Source organism: Colobus angolensis, unplaced genomic scaffold, assembly GCF_000951035.1.
Source record: "Colobus angolensis palliatus isolate OR3802 unplaced genomic scaffold, Cang.pa_1.0 Scaffold1, whole genome shotgun sequence".
NCBI lineage: Eukaryota > Metazoa > Chordata > Mammalia > Primates > Cercopithecidae > Colobus > Colobus angolensis.
In genome coordinates this window covers 16057868-16069025 of record NW_012110918.1, presented here as the reverse complement: position 1 = coordinate 16069025, position 11158 = coordinate 16057868, and the positions used below count along the sequence as shown (strand labels likewise).

At 57.7% G+C, this 11158-nt stretch overlaps 1 protein-coding gene across 2 annotated transcripts in view; it reads left to right on the top strand.

The window, feature by feature from the left end:
• The first annotated feature begins 7236 nt into the window (after positions 1 to 7236).
• The window catches only part of CBX8 (chromobox homolog 8), a 7740-nt gene continuing 3818 nt past the window's right edge, over positions 7237 to 11158 (top strand). The window contains exon 1 of one of the 2 annotated variants that reach the window (XM_011957574.1): positions 7237 to 7539. The gene's annotated coding sequence lies outside the window, so the exon portion shown is untranslated. The remainder of the gene's footprint in view (positions 7540 to 11158) is intronic. The other variant, XM_011957661.1, reaches the window with a different exon arrangement.

The following is an 11158-nucleotide window of genomic DNA, read 5'->3' as shown; positions in this document are numbered from 1 at the left end:
CATACCCATTGCCCCTCAGGTGTCCTTCTCTGCGCAGTTTAGACTGTGATTGTGTCAACCTTGCCTCGGCTCCCCAGTGCCTGGAGATGCTGACAAGAGAGCCTCTCCCTCCAAGGAGGCCATTTCCAGTAGCATGATGCCACCTATAGAATGTACCTGGAATTAGTCTGAGCTGCAGTCATGCTGCCAGCAGTGTGGAGCTGGAGGGAAGAGCACGCCTTAGATTGTTCCTCGCCAGAGTTGAGCCCGGAATAGTAGTCTAGTCACACAAGCCTTCCCCCGGGGTCCTCCTCTTGCCATCCTGGGTCTCCTAGGTAGGTATTTGGTAGCTCTGGGCCTGGCGTCATTGGGAAAATGGTGGCCAGTACCTGGTGTATCTGGGACAGGAATCTGCCACTCCTAGGAGTCCCCAGCTTCCTGGGCAGGCACAAACTCCAGGGTTCTGTGTACTGCCCTAGGCACGTGCATCAGTGGTCAGCATTCAGTATTTAACAAGTATTTCCAAAAGGTTCAGGGAAACCCCCATATGCCTACACAAATGATCTCAAGGTGTCGAACATGGAGACCAGACTGGTGGCTCCAAGGCTGCCTGCTCAGAATGCTGGGTTTTGCAGGGAGAACAGGTTAGGAGAAAGAGAGAGACTTGTCCAAGGTAACCCAGCTAGCCAGGGGCAGAGCAAGCCTGGGTTTCATTCCCAATCCACTGTTTTTTGTGTTATGCAGGTGCATCTCAGCAGCAGCCCAGGCATGGGCTTCTGCGTCAGTGTGGCTTGTCAATCCTGGAACCCAGGAGCCCTAGCATGGGGACTTAAAACTGACTACCATTGATTTCAGTCAGTCCTACTCCCTGAGCAGCTGGGCAGAGGCTGGAAAAGGCAGTTGATCTCTGATCTCAGGCTGCTAAGCTCCTGGTCCCGCCAAAGGCTGGAATTGGCCAGAGCCAGTGACACTGCCATAGGCTGCTCTCTCACACCAAGCTCCAAACCCTAGAGCAGCACAGCCATGCCCGGCTCCCCTAAGTTCCTGGTTCCACACCAGCAAGAGCTACCCTGAAACCTCCCCTTAGGCTCTTCAACTCCTGGGTGACAGATTCAGGTTGAGCTCTGTCCTGTGACTTAACTTGGTCATTAACAAGTTACTTAATCCTCTGAGCCTGTGTCTTCATCTTTAAATGTGATTAATAAGCCTCCCTCTAAGGGTTTTGATGAGGAATAGAAGCAGAATCCGGGAAGCCTCCAGCACAACGCCTGGCTCAGAGCAGCCCTCACTCAGAGGATGGTGGCTACATCTGTCCACTTCCAGCACTCTGGTACACTCTCTTGTGCCAGGCTAGATACCAAATGGGATACAAACACCATCACACATCATGTCCATTTGAGCCACTGCAGAAACAGGTATTCCCAGCACTCCCTAGCAGATGCCCTGGTGAGTGGTTGGTGGGTATCAGATCCAACCCCCTTCCTACCCTTGCATAATTTCTTCCAGTCCTGCCTAGCTCCACCCTCTGCCCTGCCCTGTCCCCTGTGACAGTCCAGGGCCCTGCAACCCTTCACACACCCACTTCCCAAGGCATCCTCAGAACTGCCGTGTAGACAGCCCCAGAAACTTTCCTTCCAGGGAAGGGGATATGTGAACCCACAGAAGCTGGGGAAGAAACTGAGCCTAGGACCCCTTTCTCATCTTGGAAAAACAGCGTGTGTGTGTGTGTGTGTGTGTGTGTGTGTGTAGTATGGAGTCCTGCTTTCCTGGGATCCAGAGTACTCACCTGTGGGTCCGTTACAGATGCCTGTCATAGCAACAAAATGGGAAAGAACCAGCCCATTGTGCAGGTGGGAACGCTGATTTCCAGGAGAGAGACCTGACCTTGCAGTGCAAGCACGTGAGGCACTTCCCCAGATTCCACTGGGCCCCTGGTCCCACGATTTGAAGGGACTGGCAGTCAGTGTTGAGAGAGGCAGCTGGCGAGGCACCCGGGTTAGCCTGCAAGTGCTGAAGGACCCAACAGGAGCTGTGGGAGAAAACGACTCAGTCTTGCCCTGTCTTGCCATGGCAAATCATCTCCCCAACATCCCCTCCTGTCTTTCTCCCCTTTTCTTTCCCTACACTCCATGCCCTCACCCTGGGAACCACATCTCTGTGATCTCCGCCAGCGTCAGCCACACCTGCTCCTGAAGACCGTCGACTCCCCCATGCCCACCTGTGTCCACCTTCATTTCGGCTTGCACACTTGACTTGTGCAAGTGAGGGTCCGACTTGGGGGTATGCTCTTAGACATTCCCGACTCCTGAGATGGAACTGTACCCACCCTGCTGTCCCTCACTGGGGAGCTGCAAGATCACTCCAAGGCTGAAGCCCAGTGTTCTGCACCCCTATCCAGTGGGTACCCTTCCCATTGCTCAGGCCCTTCCAGGTTGAATGGCGCCCCCCTCAAGAGGAGAGGTCCAACTCCTCCCCTCAGCTTGGGACACAGTGGGGGTAGGGTAGAGAGGACAGTTCCCCAAGGGACTGCCCACCTCTTCCCAGAGCTCGTATAATGTCCGGGGCAGGCTGGAGAATGAGGTCCACCAGAGATCCTGTCTTGCAGACCTAAGAAGAGGTTTCAGGGAACAGGAGAACTAACAACTCCTGCAGGCCTCCCTGCTGGCCACTTTCTCTTTTCTTCATCCCGGGTCCTCCCTACTCTCCAAAAGGGAGAAACTGAGGGAGAAACCTGGGACTGACTGGAAGGCCTGGAATCCCAGCTCCCCCTGAGTTTTTTGGCTGGGAAAATACCTGGGGACAGCTGGAGTCTTCAGGTATCCTGGGGTGTTCCTCCCGCAGAGCGCCCCCTTACCCTAGGGAACCTTTGATCTCTCTCTCTCTGTGACACACACACCCACACCCACACCCACACACACATTAGAAAGGAGATGATACCTCTAAAGTCAGGCTGCACCATGGAGGTGGTGTAAAGAAGTTAGAGACTGCCTCAAAAGAGCAGTGGGAATGATCACAGAGGGAAGAGGAAGGAGATAAAATGAGGCCTATCCGTCCCAACCCAGCAGCCCAGCTCTCCAGAGACACTCCCTTTTCCAGACCCCACAGTCCCTTGGCACCCTCCTCCCTTCCCACCAACACAGCATATGAAGGTGTCACTGAGATCTTCCACCCATTTTTCCTCCCCCTGCCCATCTCATCCACAGGTCGCTCCACCCACAGCGGTTCCTTCGTAGGCTTACTCCTGCAACCCTGAACTGTTTAAAAGTTCTTTTAAAAAAGAACTTAAGAATGATACCGAACTTCTTAGTTGCAAGCCTAAACTGTGGGCACCTTCTCATTAAACGTAAAACCTGCATCTTTTCCAAGAGAGAGGACGTTCTCATCCATAGAGGGGTGAGGGGAGATGCTGCAGAACCCTTTTGCGCTCCTCTCACTCTCTGCTCTATGACTGCAAAAGTGAGAATGGTGCCCTCGGAGAAAACACGTTTAACTGCAAAAATTCTCTGGAGCCCGGAATTGCCCTGAAAGTGGCCCTGCAATTACAATTCTGGTCCAAATTCATTTACCATATTTACTTGTGGATTTCTCTTCCCACTCCTCTTCATATTAAAAAAGATCAAGAAGATTTTTTAATGTATAAAAGATGTTTCCTCCACATAATGTGCCCCACCGCCACCCACACACCCCTTTATTCTGCTTTGAATTCAATGACTTCTGCCGTCTCGGTGACTGAGGCGACCATCCCAGAGCAAGGAAGTGCTCTGGCTCAATCTGTTCAAAGGGTGGGGAACTGAGTCCCTGGAAGGTCCAGACCCAGACCCAGGAGCTGGTTTGCAGGACACCCCCTTAATCCTCAGCAGGCTGCCAATCTACCCTCTCCACACCCCATCACATTCAACATCTGCCCCAATACCCCAGCCACAGTCCATGTCTCTGCCTTGAGGGCCACTGAACCTCCCAGGATGGACGGGGTGATGGTGGGGGTGTCTGCTGGGACTTCCACGGTGGCTTAGCCCTTCATCCGTTTGGCCAAAAAGTAACAGCTCTGAGGTTGAAACTAGAAAACTACAGAAACTCAGTGTGAACATCACATTTCCACTGCTTTAAACTTTCTCTCTCCTTGGTCCTGGTCAGGAACCCTATAACCTCTGCTAAACCAGCTTTTCTTGCCATAAACCTCCTCTGTTTTAGGATCTCAAGGACTAGCTGAAGAAAATTAATTTTGCCTCTGATTGCTGTGTTATTCTAGATAAGCCATTATTATGCAAATGAGGGAGTGCGGCTCTCAGGATGAATAAGACGGTGCCGGTAGCGGCGCGGGACAGCCCCAGATGTTTGCATAATTACTTCTGCCCCAACTTCGAGAGTGCAAAATGTCAAGGGAGGAAGTTGTGCGGGTAAATACGGTACTATGTTCCCTGAATTTGATTTCCTACGGAAGGGCGGGGAAGCAAATCGGAGGCTTCAGCTGCAGAGAGAAAAGGCATCACGGCTCCCGGGCCGAGGGTGTCCCGGCCGAGTGGCCGTCTGCGTCTGTCCCCGGGCTGCTGAGCCACCCCTCCGCCGAGGGCGGCCGGAGAGAGCAAGGTCCCGCCCGGGCAGCGAGGCGCTTGCGCGGGCACAGAGCAGCCGCTTGGCCCCACGCTTTCCGGAAGCCCCGGAACCGGCAACACGGCTTCTGGGCGTGCGCGGAGTCGCCGCGCTCTGGCCGCTGAGCCTCGACGCCAGTCGAGCCCCGTCGGGTCCCAGACAGCCTTCTCCCAGGACAAGGGCTAGGGGTGCACCGAGGAAGCGCTGTACCGGGGCTGCAAGGAAAGGCGTCGACCACAGTGGAGGACACCGGGTCTTCGCCCAGAACCTCGCCGGCACCGTCGCGTTTTTTCGGTCAGCTCCCAAACGTCTGTCCTCGGGTTTGCCGCCCGTGTGGCCCACTCTCGCGGAGGGCAGGCAGCCCGGCAGACGCCTCTGTTCCCCGCAGTTCTGCGAGAGGCCCCAGACTGGCCTCCGCAGCTTGTGCCTCCTCGAATGACCCGGCAGGCCCTGCACTTAGGATTTTCTGATCTCTACGAGGGGAAGCTGGACTGTGGCTCTTGGCGTTGACAGCCTCGCAAGGGAACGGCACCGGCTGAGAGACCTCCACTTTGGAACTGACTTGAGGTCGCGGCGTCCCAGCAAAAAAGTCCCTGCAATTCCTTCTGCATGGGGGCGGGGTAGGAAATGAGTAAACAACAAGCGCTAGGCGGAGTCCGAGGAGTCCCTGGAGCTTCTCCGGGACTCTGGAGAGCCGCGTGTGGTCCAGGAGGAGGCGTGAGGACTGTGGCACCCAGCGTCGCTGGAGGCAGAAGTGCCCACCCTGGCTGAGCTCCGGCTCAAGGGAGCCTAGGAGGTGCAGCTGCCTCTCTGCGCCCAGGCTCTGGTGCCATCATTCCTGGACTCGCCCAGCCTTTCCCCGTGTATTGCCCTGGGAGGGTTGGTGCTCCTGCCTTTCGCATGAGCTGGGTCACGTGAGGAGGGGCGCGCATGAACGGTGGCTCGTAACCGCCAGGCCAAGGCTGTCAGTGCAGGCAGAATCTGGGGTCAAACTCTCCACCGGGGCATCTGGAACCACAGCCTGCTGCCCACGGGTTGAGCCGTCAGGGCCCGGGGTGATGCGGGAACAGAGTCGGTGAGCCCCGGGCATCTCCAGGCAGGGGTTGGGGCTGGGGGTTTCTGATAACGTCCTGCTCTCGGACGGGACTCCAAGGCCTTGACCTCTAGGCCGCCCACTTGTCCCAGGTTGCTCTGCTGCCACACCCCGCGGGCCTCCCCTCGCCTCTCGCAGTCCCCGTCCCTGGCTGTGCCTAGTCCGTCCCATCTGAGCCCCTTCTCACCAGACCATGAGAACTGAGCGCCCAGACCCAAGGACTCCCGGACTCCTTCCAGGCTGTGGTTGTCCGGCCCAACTCTGGACCGCCCCTCTCTGCTCCCCAAAGGCGCCTGGGGCTCCTAGGACCGGGTCACACAAGCCGCACCAGCAAGCAGTGCGGGGATTGGCTGTGCGTGTGTAGGGGTCGGGGCGCGGGGTGGGGGCGGTAGTGGGAAATGGGGCCGGCTCGCGGCGCGCATGCGTGCTGGTTCGCGCGCTGTGCGCGTGCTCCAGCGACACCCGCACCCTCTCAGCTCGCCTGGCTTCGGTGCTCCGAGGGGACGCCCGCGCGTTTTCCCAGCGAGCCCACCTGGCCCAACCGGTCAGGATGCCCAAGGAATGAATCAAAACTGCGTCTAAGCCGCATACCGTCGAGCACCCTCACTGGGCGTGCCCCTCATGAGAGAAGTAGGGACAGCCTAGGCTGATACTGGGGTTCCTGGGGAAAGTCACTCAAATCAGAATCACTAGGTCCCACGAGCTTGTTCTGGTCTCAGAACACCAATAACAGCAACAACAGTAATACTGAACATTTATTGCGCATTTGCCTGTGCCTGACAGTGTGGGGGTGCTTCCATATCTCATCGAACCCCCCCTCCATGGACTCTGTTGGGAAAACGTGCTAATATTCCTTTTCTTATAGTTATGGAAGCTGAAACACAGAGAGGTTAAGTAACTTGCACAAGGGCACACAGCCAGCAAGTGCATTGGAACCCAGGCAAGCTGGCCCCAGAGCCCACCTTTTTAGCCACTGTTCTCTACCATTAAAAAAAAAAAAAAGCAAAACAGCCCACCAACACCCAGCTTCCAGTTTACTTAAATGGGCCCCTAGAACTCCCTCCCGTCTTTATTGTTCCAGCCTCATCCTTGTTGCCAAGGGCTCTGAGGGTCCTCCTGCTGGAGCACTGCTCTGCGCTTCCAGGAGGCTCCACTGGACCTTTCTTGAATTCTTTCCTCAAGCCTTGGAGGAGCTGAAATTCACAAGGATCCAAAGCCCCAGCTGTGGAGCTTTAGGGACTTGAGCTTAGGGCTTCTCAGGCAGAACCCCTGCTGCATCCCCCTGAGCAAGTGACTTGGCCTCAAGGTGCCTCGCTTTTCTCATCTAGAAAATGGGGATAGTAGAACTGATGTTACCTGGCTGCTGTGAATCTTAACTGGGATGACGCAGGCACTAGATATAGGGCAACTAGTTAAGCAATAGATGTTGCTTAACTCTGAGGGGATATTTTCCTCCTATGGAGGGGAAGAAAGGGGGCCTGATTTCAGTTTCTGGGGTTTAAGGCAGAAATGTGGCTTCTAGAATGTGTGCAGCCTTCTGGGAGATTCCTGTAGAGTGGGCAGGCAGCCCCTTCTTATTCTTTGCAGCCTGTTTTAGTGCTTCTCTAACAAGGAGGATGGTGGATGTCTCCTAGGGAGGAGAAAGTGGGACAGGAAAGGTGGGAGCTTCTTGCTCTTGGGAACAACTAGCGGCGAGAACCAAGGCCAGAAACCTGGACAACCTCACTTTCAGTCACCCAGGCTGGGCTTTGGGACCAGTTTCCAGAATGTCGGGTCACTCTGCGGCATTCCCGCAGCAGGCGGCAGGCGCCCAGCCCTAGCTAGGCGTCGGGGAAGCAGCGCTGCGGGACGCCCGCCCGGCTCCGGGGCCGCGGGAGGTAAGCCACTGGCCACAAGGCCACGCCTCGGAGCCGCCAGCGCTCACTTCACTGCCGGCCCGCCCGAGGCAAATGGTTGACTTCCAAATCTGCCCGCGTCCGCAGCCAAGACCGGGCAGGTCCGACGCCCGCCAAGCCGCGAAGTTGAAACGCTACCAAAGAACCGGCCGGCCTCATCCTCGAGTTAGAGGACGCGCTAGGGCTTGTCTGCCTGGCCCGAGACCCAGGAGCCCAGCGTCCCGCTGGGGCCCGTCCGCCCCTCTCCTTGGACCGCGCTAGCCTCCAGCCTCCCTCCCGGAGGACGAGTCTTTGGGCCGCGGGCCCAGGGAGGCCTAAGAGGGCCCCCAAACTCTGGGCTCTCAGGAGGTTGCAGTATCGAGTGCAGAGTCCCGGCACCTTTTAGAGGCTGGGGCCGAGGGTAGGGCGGGCTACCGGGAGCAGGTCGCAGACCCTTTGTCGGGAAGGGCAGTCGCGGGCGTGCGCCTAGGTCGCCAGAAGAGTGCGGAACACGGCCGGAGACCTAGGGGTTTGGGAAGCAGGTGTCCCCAGGCGGGCGGGAGCCCGCATTTCCGTAAACAAAGAAACGGGGCAGCTAGTCTCAGGAGAGGGGGTGGCTGTTAAGAGAATCTCGGACAATTTCCTTCATAAAAATGCGATCTGAGAGCATTTGATTTCCACTTTCACTCCCCCCATCCACCGCCCCAACACACGCACCGTCTCTAAAGACACTCAAATTGCAGCCATATGGGGCTAAAGTAATAGGAAGCAGTTACCTTATTTACTGCAGAGGCGGCGCACGCAAACCTGGCAGCCGCAGCCTCAGCAGCGGACCGCCGAGCAATGGGATTAAGAGTAGCGTGTCTTGTCTTTTACAACTTTGTTTTGTTTGCTCCTGGGAGGTGTAGGTGGGAAAGGCAATTATCTAACTTTGAACTAGGAAAGCGGTTGTGTGGAGAAAAGAGAGGCGGCGAGAATTTAGTCAGTCGGGGAAGGGGGCTCGATAAGAAAGGTGGGGAACAAGGATCCTCTTTCTGTGGGTTCCTAAGACCGTACCACCAGCTGACCTGTCCTCTGGTCTGGTTCAGACCCGGCTGGAATGACTGCAGACCTCCTCCCGCTCCACGCCCATGCATGCTAGCCCCCTCTCCTAGCGCCCTCTCCTGGAACACAGGACTTCCTCCCGTGCCCACCTAGCCAGAGCCCGGGAGGTGGGCTCCCATTTCTCAGACCGCCACCTCCCGCTTTGTCTCCAAATTGTCAAGGAGTGAGGTTGCCCAGTGACCTGTTTTCACAGCTCCTGCAACGCTGCTCTCTCGCGGGCAGTTGGGGGGCAGGGGGGTGCGCCAGGCAGGGATGAGACATACTCATCCTTCCTTGCCTTCCTTGGCGGGACTGAGCGCGTCTGCTGCTGACAAGAGCCAGGCTCCCTGACCTCAGATTATTCTATACCTCTTCTTTCCTTCTGAATGGAGTTCCACCTTTGCCACAGGCTTTGCAGGATTCCCCGACGTTTGCAAACTCAGACTCTTTGCAAGTGATAATTTTGTTCAGAGCAAGCATTTCTGAAATAATCACCATCAGGCACGAAGACAGGTGGAGAATTGGGTGGGGAAGGTAAGATAATTACCTAAGACCATATCCAGAGGAGGGGGCCGCACCTGCCTGCATCAGGGGTTTCATTTCTTCAAGTTTCAGAGGTATTTAGGCAAAGAAGGGAGAATGAGGCAGAAAGAGAGGGAGACGGAAGGAAGGAAGGAGGGAAGGAGGGGAGGAAGGAAGGAAAATGGAAAGAACGCATGGAGGAAGGACTAAAGCTATCTTTTTCGGGGAGAAACTGAAACCATCTCCTGCACGCCTAGTGCAAACCCCATGGTCTGTAAAGGCATCAAGGGCAAGCACAACTCCGGGAACCCGGTTCCAGAAACCATATCTAAAGGAAAACCACCGCTCTTCGCGGGTGCGTGAGAGCTTGCCAGGGGTGGGGGTAGGGCGCGAGGCCAGGCGGGTCAGGTCCCCCCAGCCCACTCCGGGAAGGCTCCCTCCCTCCCACTTCCACAGTGGCCCTGAAGCCAGCCCGAGGAGCTGAGGCGGCCGGTGCGGGGCTGGGGCCGGATCCTCTGCGGGCAGCGGATTCCAAGAGGGGGCAGGCGGGAAAGGCAGAGCGACCCGGGCCCAGGGCGGAGGGTGGGCTTTCTCTGGGCGGGGAAACCAGACACTTATAGGCGGCTGAGGCCGACTTTATTTTTACTGCCCAAACTGTTGGAAAGTATTTAAGCTTAAACAGAAACAGCTGTATCGCTGGCACCGGCCGACGAAACTATTTGTTACCGGGAATGACTTTTTATGATTAAGGACGCGGCCGTCGGCGGCCTCCCACGGGCGGCCCGCGAGGGTCACTGGGAGATCTGAGCGTCCTCGATGCGCTGTTCGTTCAGACAGAACGGCCGGAGAGATGGGACTGTTCGGCCAGCGGTCACCTTGTGAAGTTTAGGAGCAAGGCCAAAACCTGAAACCCGTGTTTCCAGGGGCTGGGGCAGGACCGGGAGGGAAGATGGGCGAAGCGCCCCACTTGCCGCCGCGGGTCGAGGACCTCGCGGCTGCCGCCGTCTGCGCGCGCCTCACTTTGGACAGGAGGCCAGTTTTCCGCTCTGGGCTTCCTGCCTCTCCGAGTCAGACTCCTTGGCTGCTTCTCTCTCTCTTCCTATCGTTCACTCGCTGCCTCTCTTTTTTTCCCGCCTCTCTTTCTTCCACCCCATCTCTGGCCAAGGGAAACCGCTTCCAGTCAGGCTGATCATCGATGTTTGAACTAAATCGTGGGTTCCAAGGAGTGGGAGTTGTGATTTGGAGCTCGAGCAATAAGAGAACAGGGTGGGAGGGAGCTGGACCCAGAGTGCGGCTGCTGTCCCCAGCGCCGCCCCCGCCACGGGTCACCCGCAGCCGAGCTGGCGGCAGGGTCGGCGGTGCACGTGCGTATGCGCGCACGGCGAAGCGGTCGCGGCCGGCCCTTGTCCCTTTCCAGGAGCCCGCCATCTTCGCGCGTGAGACCCTGTCGCCCAGCCCGCACTGAACCCAGCGACGTCCCCCAGCTTCCCGCGCCGGCGTTTCTCGCAGGATGTCCGCCGCTCACGTTGGGAAAAGCGGTGGACAGGAAGTGCGCGGGCCGGGCGCCGGGGTCCGGGGGAAGCCAGACGCACCCCCAGCCGCGCACCCCATCCCGTGCCGACTCTGCCCAGATGCCCTTAGCCCACCCAGGCCACTGGCAGGGGGCGACCAGGGCAGGCAAGGTTCGGTGCCAGGGCCTGGCGGGGGCGGGCAGCGCGGGCTAAGGGCAGGGGCAGGTGGCTGCGGGCGTCGGGGACGGTCGGGGGGCAGGAAGAAGCCGCGCGACATCCTCTGTGGGGTCCTGGGCTACAGGCGGGCTCCGGAGGGAACAGCCGGGCCTCCACCAGGTCTGTGTTTGGCTTCGGAGCCGGGGAGGAGCGCTCCAGCCAGCCCGGCTCGCAGGGCCCAGAGGGTGGCCGAGGGCAGGGCCGCTCGACAGGAGCCTGAGACACAGGCACATTGATTTGTTAGCGGGACCAGGCTGTGGGGGGGGTGGAAGTTGCCATGGAGACCGGGG